The 9,634-nt window shown below is 37.5% G+C and overlaps 1 pseudogene; it reads right to left on the bottom strand.

Annotated features, from left to right (window-relative positions):
* Window positions 1-1,063: 1,063 nt before the first annotated feature.
* Window positions 1,064-9,340, bottom strand: LOC147458984 (uncharacterized; annotated as a pseudogene).
* Between the last annotated feature and the right edge of the window lie 294 nt (window positions 9,341-9,634).

Below are 9,634 nucleotides of genomic sequence, written 5' to 3'. Positions count from 1 at the left end.
GAAAGCGATAAGAAAGAAGTATCCTAATTTTGACTCATCTCTCTTTCTCTCCTAAAAAATACTATCTCTAAGCTTTTTCTTCACACATAGATTAGGTTCCCACATAAACCTATGGTTCCACGTAAAGAAAGATCATAAATAAATGGATTCGGAACCGATTTTCAATCCGATTGCTTTGATAAACTCATGATGACTCACAAAATTGAAAATCTCAATTACTTTGCAAAATAACTGAAATGACTTATATGGATAAATGTTGGGTACATTGCATACTATACGGACACTCAGAGGCCTCTTACCCCACTAGATTTCATAGGTATGAATCTTAACTAAGCAAGATCAATTGTGATTGGTTCAAAAATCATCAAAATATCTGCACAGATCAAATGTAAGACATGGATTTTGCAAATTTTTAGGGGCCCATCGATATATCAAATGATATTGAGATCCAAAAGTATTTTACCAGTGTATTCCCCACAAAGGGCAGAATCTTGCCATGCAACCACAATCCACAAAGAGGGTGGACATCGATCACGATTGTTGTTCCCCCATTGCAAAAATCAGAGATTTTTTGGCTGTGGGATCCGCACAACAACGCCTGTCCATTGCTTTAGACAGATTTGAAATGTTGCTTGTGATTCATGTACCCTACAATTCAAGATGTGTGCAAAATTGGGCCCACAAGTATATAGCACATTGGGGGTAGCACCCTGTAAATTTGAGAGAAAACATACATAGGACAACCCTAAAACCTTGGTAAAACAAAAATCACTTTGCAAACTGAGACTTTAATTTAGAAACATATGGTATTTAGTGGGGGTGTACACAAGATGGGAATTTCAGATGTGATGGTAATGGATACCCATAGAGATTTAAAGCATGGATTGTAACATGATTATTTCATAACGGAACAACATTGTATGGTTTTTTAAGCCATTAATAAACATAAAAGTTAATAAAGTACATGTCTTTATTCGACTGTCAAGTACATTATCTATTGTTGGCTACTTAAAAAGTGGTAGACATGGTTAAAAGACGTGCGAAGGAACTTGTGAAAAATTAGCTACTTCTTCCCATGAACCATGAAATTCACATGAATGACCTAGAACATCAATAATCACAAATTAGAAACACTATAAAAATCTCATCAATATTATCATTAAAAGGTTTAACAAATATATTGCATCAATGAGGCTTCAAGTAAAACTTACATCAAGAGGTAAAGGGAACAAAACTCCATTGGCTTCTAGTATCAGACGAATTTGTAGCTTCACGTAAGGTAAGAGAATGGTTATAAGCTGCATTTTGGTACTCATTGTCCGGTGGAAGAAACCAATGTAGTTTGCTATCACTATTTGCAAGATTTATGGCAAGGTATCTCTGTCCATTACTCAGTGATCGATCCTTGGACCAGACAAAGTTGTAATCAAGAGGATCAAAATCTGTTAATATGACCTATGTAGGACCAAAAATATATATTTATAAATATTCATTTATTGGAATGTGATAAACAATTGGTGGCTCACATATCAAATATTATTCATAATTAAAACTATAGGTTAGCATGAATAGGAAGTGTAGTGGGCTATGTGATCTCATATGATTATTCAAGAAATAAGAAAATGTAAACCATACCTTATCTCCTGGTTTTGTGGATCCTTTTAAAGCTTTTCCATTCATCTTACTATAGGTTAGCATGAATAGGAAGTGTAGTGGGCTATGTGATCTCATATGATTATTCAAGAAATAAGAAAATGTAAACCATACCTTATCTCTTGGTTTTGTGGATCCTTTTAAAGCTTTTCCATTCATCTTACTAATGATAAAGAATGAAGAGTTGGAATCTTCGAGTGGACTAGCAGTAGGCACTTTATACCAAACCTAAGGCCATCATCAAGTAATATGTCTAATTATGTGTACAATTGTGGAGTGTGTAAGTAAAAATATAAAATCATAACTAAAAATTTACTTTCATAATCCCAATGTTCGAAATGCTCTAACTATACATCTTAACATGACAACATAATCAGGTTAATTTGACAAAGTTGTCACATGTCATCTTGAGATTAATGAGGCCCATCTAATCAAATTTCTAAGAAGAGGTGGAAAAATAGGTTTGACATGTATATGTCGGTTTCTAGTTTTATTGTTCTGTTTAGAATGTCCCTATTTCTTTAAATGGGTAGATACTTGAACACATTAGGGTCAATTAAATATAAATGTGAGGTACACCCTCAATGCTTGCAACAACTTCAAGATTCAACTAGAGACGCTTCTCATGATTGGCCCCTAGTCAAAGAATGGTGGTATCAATTGATGCATTATTTTTACTACTACAGAGTTTAGAGTTACTCAAGTTGAGCTCCTCACCTTCAAGACCATGATGAATTTGTAGAAGAATTTGCTTGGACTATTTTCGTGACATATCAAATACAAATTCGTATGGCTAGCCAAAAACCATATGTAGCTAGTTCTATCATTAGATTGCAGTTTACCTTGGAAGATAATCAAAGGGAAGTTGATGGAAGTTTTGGTTGATCACTCTTAAACACAAGATCATTAAGATGATAAATAACATACTTGACAGTTCCTAACATATAATATGGCTATTTTTTTTTTCTTTAAGAGAAAAAGTGTTTACATGCATCAAAAGATATACATATATATATATATATATATAAACTTGATTGGGTTGATAACATGGAAAGAGGAATGTACTACCTCTTGCACTCCATTTTTGTTTGCTTGATTGACTCCAACTACTCCAAGCTCATCATTGAAAGACCCCGCACCAAAGGTGAATGTTACATCCGTATGAGGTGGTTTAGCAACAAGAATCTGGTTAACCCATTGTGATTGGAATATAGGCCTTCGGAACTGGAGGCATGACAATACATTAGTTGATTTGAGTCTTTCATAATTTATTATATGTGAACCCTCTTTATCAAGTGTGTTTAAGGCCCTTGTATATACAGTGGATCGTTCATGGAAAAACCCAATGTTCTCCTATTCAACTAGAAATAATCCCCTTGAATGGTATCCTTGATACTGATATCCATGATTTGAAGCCCAAGTGAGGAAATGAGAGAGACAACGGGGAGAGATCGAGCTACCAAAAGCCTCGATGGTCCACGTCCCTGTAGATAGCAGAGGAGGAGGAGGGGTTGAGAATGGCAGCAACACCATCGCGTGGTTTTGGAGCGGACGTCTCAATGCCAAGCCTCAAGGGAATCTGAAAAGCCACCACCGAGAAGATGGTACTCACATACTCCGATGAGGAGGAAACTGCACGCAGTACTCAGTGAAGAGAGACACCTACACAATCAATATTACTCAGTGAAGAGAGACACCTACATAATCAATATTCTCATGCTAGGCTCGTAATGGGAGGTCCAGTTTCATTTCATGCATGATCATATATTCAGGATGATATGGGGTGTGAGTGATCATATATGGGGTGTGAGTGATGTACGTAACAGTAACAGTATATGAGAAGGTGCGGCATTGGCGTCAGCTTTGAGAGCCGCCTTAGAGCCGTTGTTGATGAGGGCAAACACTGGATTGCCTGCCTTGTCCTCTGTAAATCTCTACCAGTCGTCCTTGTACCACACCTGCAACTCGTGCAGTCTCAGTCTCTCTCTCTCTCTCTCTCTCTCTCTCACACACACACACACACACACACACACACACACACACACACATATGAACACAAACATTTCACACACACTCCTTCATTTATACCTGAAATGGGTTATCAATGTCTTCTGCTTCCAGCACAACCTGAGGGCCTCGCTGTGTCACATGGGCTTCATCCTGCAGCCTGCGCTTTTCCTACTTGATTGTGATGGTGCTTTTCCAAGCTTTGCACAATTCCATTTAGCAGTGCATGGAGAGAACAGCAAACATATGATCAACAATCTACGTGGCAGGGCCAGGGAGCGCATCTCTCCAAATGCAATCACCTATGCTTGCATCTTGAAGGCACGTGGCAACTTGGAAGACGCTGAGATGGGAAAAAGAGCTCATAATGTTGAAAAAAACATTATGCTCGGTCGACACATTTGACATGTATGCCAATAGATGCAAAACTAGGGCATCGCTCCAGATGTTATTTTTAGTCAAGGGTTGCACAAAAGAGAATTTGTGCTTGGCATTGTCTTGGTCGACAAGTATGCCAAATATAGTGTACTTCAGAAAGCACAGAAAGTGCTTGTGGAGCTTCTTGTATAGAATGTCGACTCTTGAAACACACTAATTGCAGGATATGTAGAACAGGGGTAGGGCCAAGAAGATGCGATGTACTTCAAAAAACACAAGGAGCTGACTATCCTGAATGTTAATTCTCAGAATGCACTCATTGTGGGATATGCCTAACATGGGCAGGGCCAAGAATCTCTGGACAGTTTTTAGTTGATGCAAAGGAAGAACATCTCATTAAATCCAAGCATAGCATCTATGCTTGCGTCTTGAAGGCATGTCGCAATTTGGAAGACACTAAGATGGGCAAAGAACTCATCGTGATATACTATTTACTGAAAAAATTTCTTCAATAGTATTTTACTATAGCTTGAGAAAATGAATTGTCACAACAAGGCCAACCAAGCTTCTCAATGACATTGTAGCTAGCAGATGATGGCCACATGTAATCAAAAACGAAGTTGAGGGCATGTGGATTACCTTTAATTTCAGAGAGAAGCTTCTTAAAAAGGTGATTGCTTATGTGATGACTTGGTTGGCCTAAGGCCTTTTTATCAAATGAGCCACCAGCCTCCTCCACATGCATTTTTGGTTCTCTTACGTCAGATCAGGGTCATCATATATATCCTACGATCAATAAAACATTGGAAAATTTGCACAACTTTTCAATCCCAATTGCATGCACGTTTCTCAATATCGGTGCTGATCTAAGGCTTATCAAAATGTCAACTCAAGGGCACAAGAAGTACCATTCTTTGCTTCGCTTTGGTTGAGGTGTAGGCCACCATCTTCGGTACTGAGAAAGTTCTCTCTCTCTCTCTCTCTCTCTCTCTCTCTCTCTCTCTCTCTCTCTCTCTGTGTGTAGGAGGGTCTAGGACCACCGACAACGATTGAATTGTCAAGATTATTTCACAATGGCATATCATAACACTAGTTGGTGCAACACCCATGCCATCACTTGACAACCGGAACCCCTACATGCTCTCCTACAATAATGCCAAGGCAAAATGTTTTCCTTTCTGATTGGACAAGTACATGCACCCACTAGAAGGATTTGTACCAAGTCAATATGATACACAATAGTTGGTTACTTCAAGAAGATGTATATTCAAGATGGCAACACGTTATTATCGCATACATTACTAGCATTATTACCTCAAACATTACTGCCCTTGCTTTGGCACTAAATATTCAATTTTGTATACTTCTGTCTATCTAATATTTAAAAAAAAAGAAGGAAAATATATTTTTCATAAAGAATGGACAAAAATGGTATTGAGGCATCAAACAATGGTTATTTGGATGGCTTAGCTTGTACAAGGCATCGGGCTGCTCCATCCCCAATGATGGCATGCACAAATTTGAGTTGTGAAGCCACTTGATAGTTTGTTCAACAGAGCTCTTCTTTTCCAAAAGAATCATCCTTTGTAAACTAGAGTTATTGGCTTTTATACCTAGGGCTTTAAAAAATGGCCAATGGTTGGCTACTTTGGGTCTTGAGTACATAATCTGACATTTACAGCTAGCTCAACTCAAGGATCCATAGCTCTAGGATCAAAATACATAGGCTCATTTACATAGTTTCCCAAAAAATATGATACAATATGTCAAAAATGTGGCTTTGGATTGTGTGTCGGACTAGGAGGGTGCCTATAAGCTGTTCTAGCCAAACACTTCCCCCTTCCTAGCCGATGCACGTTGGCGCAAGAAAAATTGGTTCGAGCTAAAAGTGGTTCCAAATAGTGCAAAGGGTGCCTACAGGTGTGAGATCAAGTGTTAAAGCTGGTATGCAAGGTCTGGGTAGGCAAGGGATGGTGAAAATGTATGCATGCTGTGGTTTTTTGGGCCCAAAAGGGCTCAACAAAGGCCAAATTGGGAAAGAGGGTTCAAGTGCCTGAAGGGCCATTCTAATGCCCGAGAAAGTACATACCATATTAGGTATTTTGGTAGAAATCCCTCATTAATTATGGGAATCTCCAAATCGACCAAGTTCGTGTAATTTGGGAAATTTTCACTTAAAGTGGGAAAAAATGAGATAAGTTATCAATGTATGGTTGGTAAAAAGAGTGAAAATATTATAGAATTATGGTGTTCATAAACACTAGAACAAGAGTACTTACACATAACACATGAATTTGAAAAAATACTATTGATTAAATAAAACAAAGAAAGGTACAACTAAAGATCCTGTTTTCAAAATTGACTATTATAGTCACAATAGAAGCTACACATAATCCACTGAAAATTTGATATTGTATCAAAACTTTGATCCAAGCGTGATTGATGTGCAGGATTGAGGCCTGCTTTTGCTTTTACATCATTCCTTTCTAGGATCTTAAGTCTAGAAAATGGTCCTTCTTTGCTAGGTCTCCTGGACCAAACAATTGTATCTACAATTTTTCACACTTGTGGGTCCTTATAGTTGACAACCCACAAACCTTTTCAAAAGTTTGTGTAAGCTTGAGCATCTGTCATCCCATCCTTTCGCGCACAAGGTGCCAAATATTGAATCAAAATTTTTCTGTAGTTTGGTGATGTAGGCTCATTATCAATGTCAGATAAAGCCATTGCAAGCCAAATCGAATAGATTTCAGTGTCACTTGGAACTAGCATATCAAAGTTACCTTGGTGCACATCAGTCATATGGTCAAACTCTTCCCTTGGTCTATCCCGTTGAGGACCACAAAAATGATCATTCAACTCTTTAAGGCCAAGGAATCTTTCTGTTTCGTGTTGTAAATTCATTGTAGTCCTTTGTAGGAGACAAGATTCTTGAGTTTTTGGCCAAAAATTTTCATACAAGACTCCCTATGATATAATTACTTTTCCAATCTCATCAATTACCTTACTCCAATTATCTATCATAGGTCTAAAATGTCGTGGAACACTTGAACCATTCCCTAAATTTTTCCAAAACCCTATATAATTCTTCACCCTGAAATCACTTCTTCATGAGCCTTGACATACTCCGTCATTGGTACCAAAGGACGTGGATCTCCATGTGGTAGCATTGGTTTGCCTTCTGTATCTATTTTCCAAAGACAAATACTTCCACTCCAACTTGACACACCTACATGTGCTTTATATTGCATCATTGCTGTCCCCTCCTGCATAAAAAACATAAATTGAAGTGTTTTGGAATGTCCAACAAGTATGTCTTGTCCATCACAAAGATAAACATCACAATATTGCTTGAAATCAGCGAGCTATGTAAGCAGAAATGGAGATGGAGATGAAGATGAGCTATTTCGTAATGTATCCACCAAATGCGGCAAAGTATATGCTTGGGTTACTCTCAGCTTATCTACAAACCTACTGAACATGGCATCTATGTCCTCATGTGTATGCCCGACCATCAAAACTCCTAGCTGGATAGTTTTGTAAACCCCTCTGCAACAAGCAAACAAATAGTCAAATAAATATCGATTTTTGTTTTCCCCTACACAATTAATTATCTAGCTGTAGTAGCAAGTTGTCTGGTAGCTTTTGAAATGTTGACCTTCATTCCTCTTCTACAGTTTCTGATGGTTGCACAATGGGATCTTTTCCATCACACAAGTTGTGGTAGTCCAAAGCATCCCTTGAGTTCAAAGAATGTAGCATGAAACACTACTCCTTGGAAGTCCATTTGTTACTAGATCCCCAAGAGGATGCTTATCTATCCTCTCTAGGTTATGGAAACAATTAGCAATTGAGCCAATTGTAAGATTTGGATCATCTAGCCACAAACCATTCAAGAAAAAGTGTCTGTAATTATGACTTTCTCCATGTCCATGAGTTATCATACTTATCAATGCCACCTGCAAATTGTATCCTGAATCCACACCCTTAAGAACAATACGTAATCAAGGAATTAAAGTTTTCTTTTGATCCATCTTATCATGAATTATACACCCATATTTTTGTGGTTGAGTTTTTGAATATGTGCGCCATGCATAATATAATCTCTACAGCTCTTTTGTTGTGCCATGTGAATTTCTCTCTCCCTCTCTCTCTCTCTCTCTCTCTCTCTCTCTCTTCAAGAGAAGGTTTAACGTCTAGCCTTGCTTTGATTGAACTATAGATATATTTGCTCTTCTCTTCTCTGAACAGAAGAGCTCTCTCTTCAAGAGAAGGTTTAGCTTCTAACCTTGCCTTGATTGAACTACAAATATTTCACTTAGAGAACTCACTTGTCTTTGTTAAAGTGACGTGTAGGTATTTTTTGTTCCAAATTCTACTGAAAGAGGACTGGGATAACTTCTTATCACAGCCCATTTGGTCAAGTGTCATGTTGATTTTGTTTAAAGTATCTACTTGTTTCTACGTTCATGGAATCACTAATTGAGTCTCTCTTGAGCCATCTAGAAGTGTTCTACTTCTATGTGCCATCTTCTCAGAGTTTTTATCCACACACTCGTTTAGCAATGCTCTTGCTAAACTGGTATATTGAAGTCCTCTTCTCAATGTATATGTGTTTCCATGCACATATTGACGCACACCATTTTCAAAATTTTCCTTGTAGCAATAAAATGATGTCTTTGGTATTCCATGTAGCTCATACCATGCTCTACAACACACAATAGAGCCATTTAGCCTAAATTGATATTGTATCTTCTCATCTTTCTGATAGCAAAGAACATCATAAACATAATTAGTGCATGATTTCTAATACTATCTCCAAAATTCTTTGCTTAACCTTGTCACCATATCACGATCTGCAAACTGACAACATTTTTGTCCACAAAAATCAATGCATGAAACCCTTTGAATTGACTCGGATGATAGATAAAAGGCAGCAAGCTGGTGCTACTTTTACTTTTTGAGTCTTTTTGATGAATGTGTATCGTCTCTTCCTTGAAAAAGGGACAACATTACTCCCATCAATAATTTTTCCAACATTATCATCATTGGATACATCCTCACATCTATCATGCATACCATCAATATGAACAAAGCGTTGTAATGGGCTTCCATTCAACATTGTTGTCTGCTTGATGGGCCACTTTGGCAAAGTGATGCTACCCACTTCAACCATATTCTCAATGATTGCATTTGCCCTTTCAATACCCACATCCACAAAATCATTACCAAGTTTTTGAATGTTGACATAGTCATGTGGAAATTCATATAATATGGTCCCTTCATTTACAATCTGCATCATTGTGTCATCCTTTAATAGGTCCCTCTGATTTCTCCAAAATTCTCGAATCAATGTTTCAAATTCTAGGCTTGTTATGGGTATTGCATCTGTAACTAGAAGATCACAATGATTCCCTTGTTCATCACCACTATAACTATTGTTTTTTCAATGAAATTATCATTTATTATGAAAGAATGCCAGAGAAGCTTAGTCCCATGGATTTAATGTTTATGTGATCATGTGAAATTTCATGTGATCACAATGTTTATTATCACATTCACATAATGACAATTAATGTGATCACAAAAAATCCGA

Source organism: Adiantum capillus-veneris, chromosome 4, assembly GCF_014529385.1.
Source record: "Adiantum capillus-veneris isolate H3 chromosome 4, ASM1452938v2, whole genome shotgun sequence".
NCBI lineage: Eukaryota > Viridiplantae > Streptophyta > Polypodiopsida > Polypodiales > Pteridaceae > Adiantum > Adiantum capillus-veneris.
This window is presented reverse-complemented; position numbering and strand designations above follow the sequence as displayed.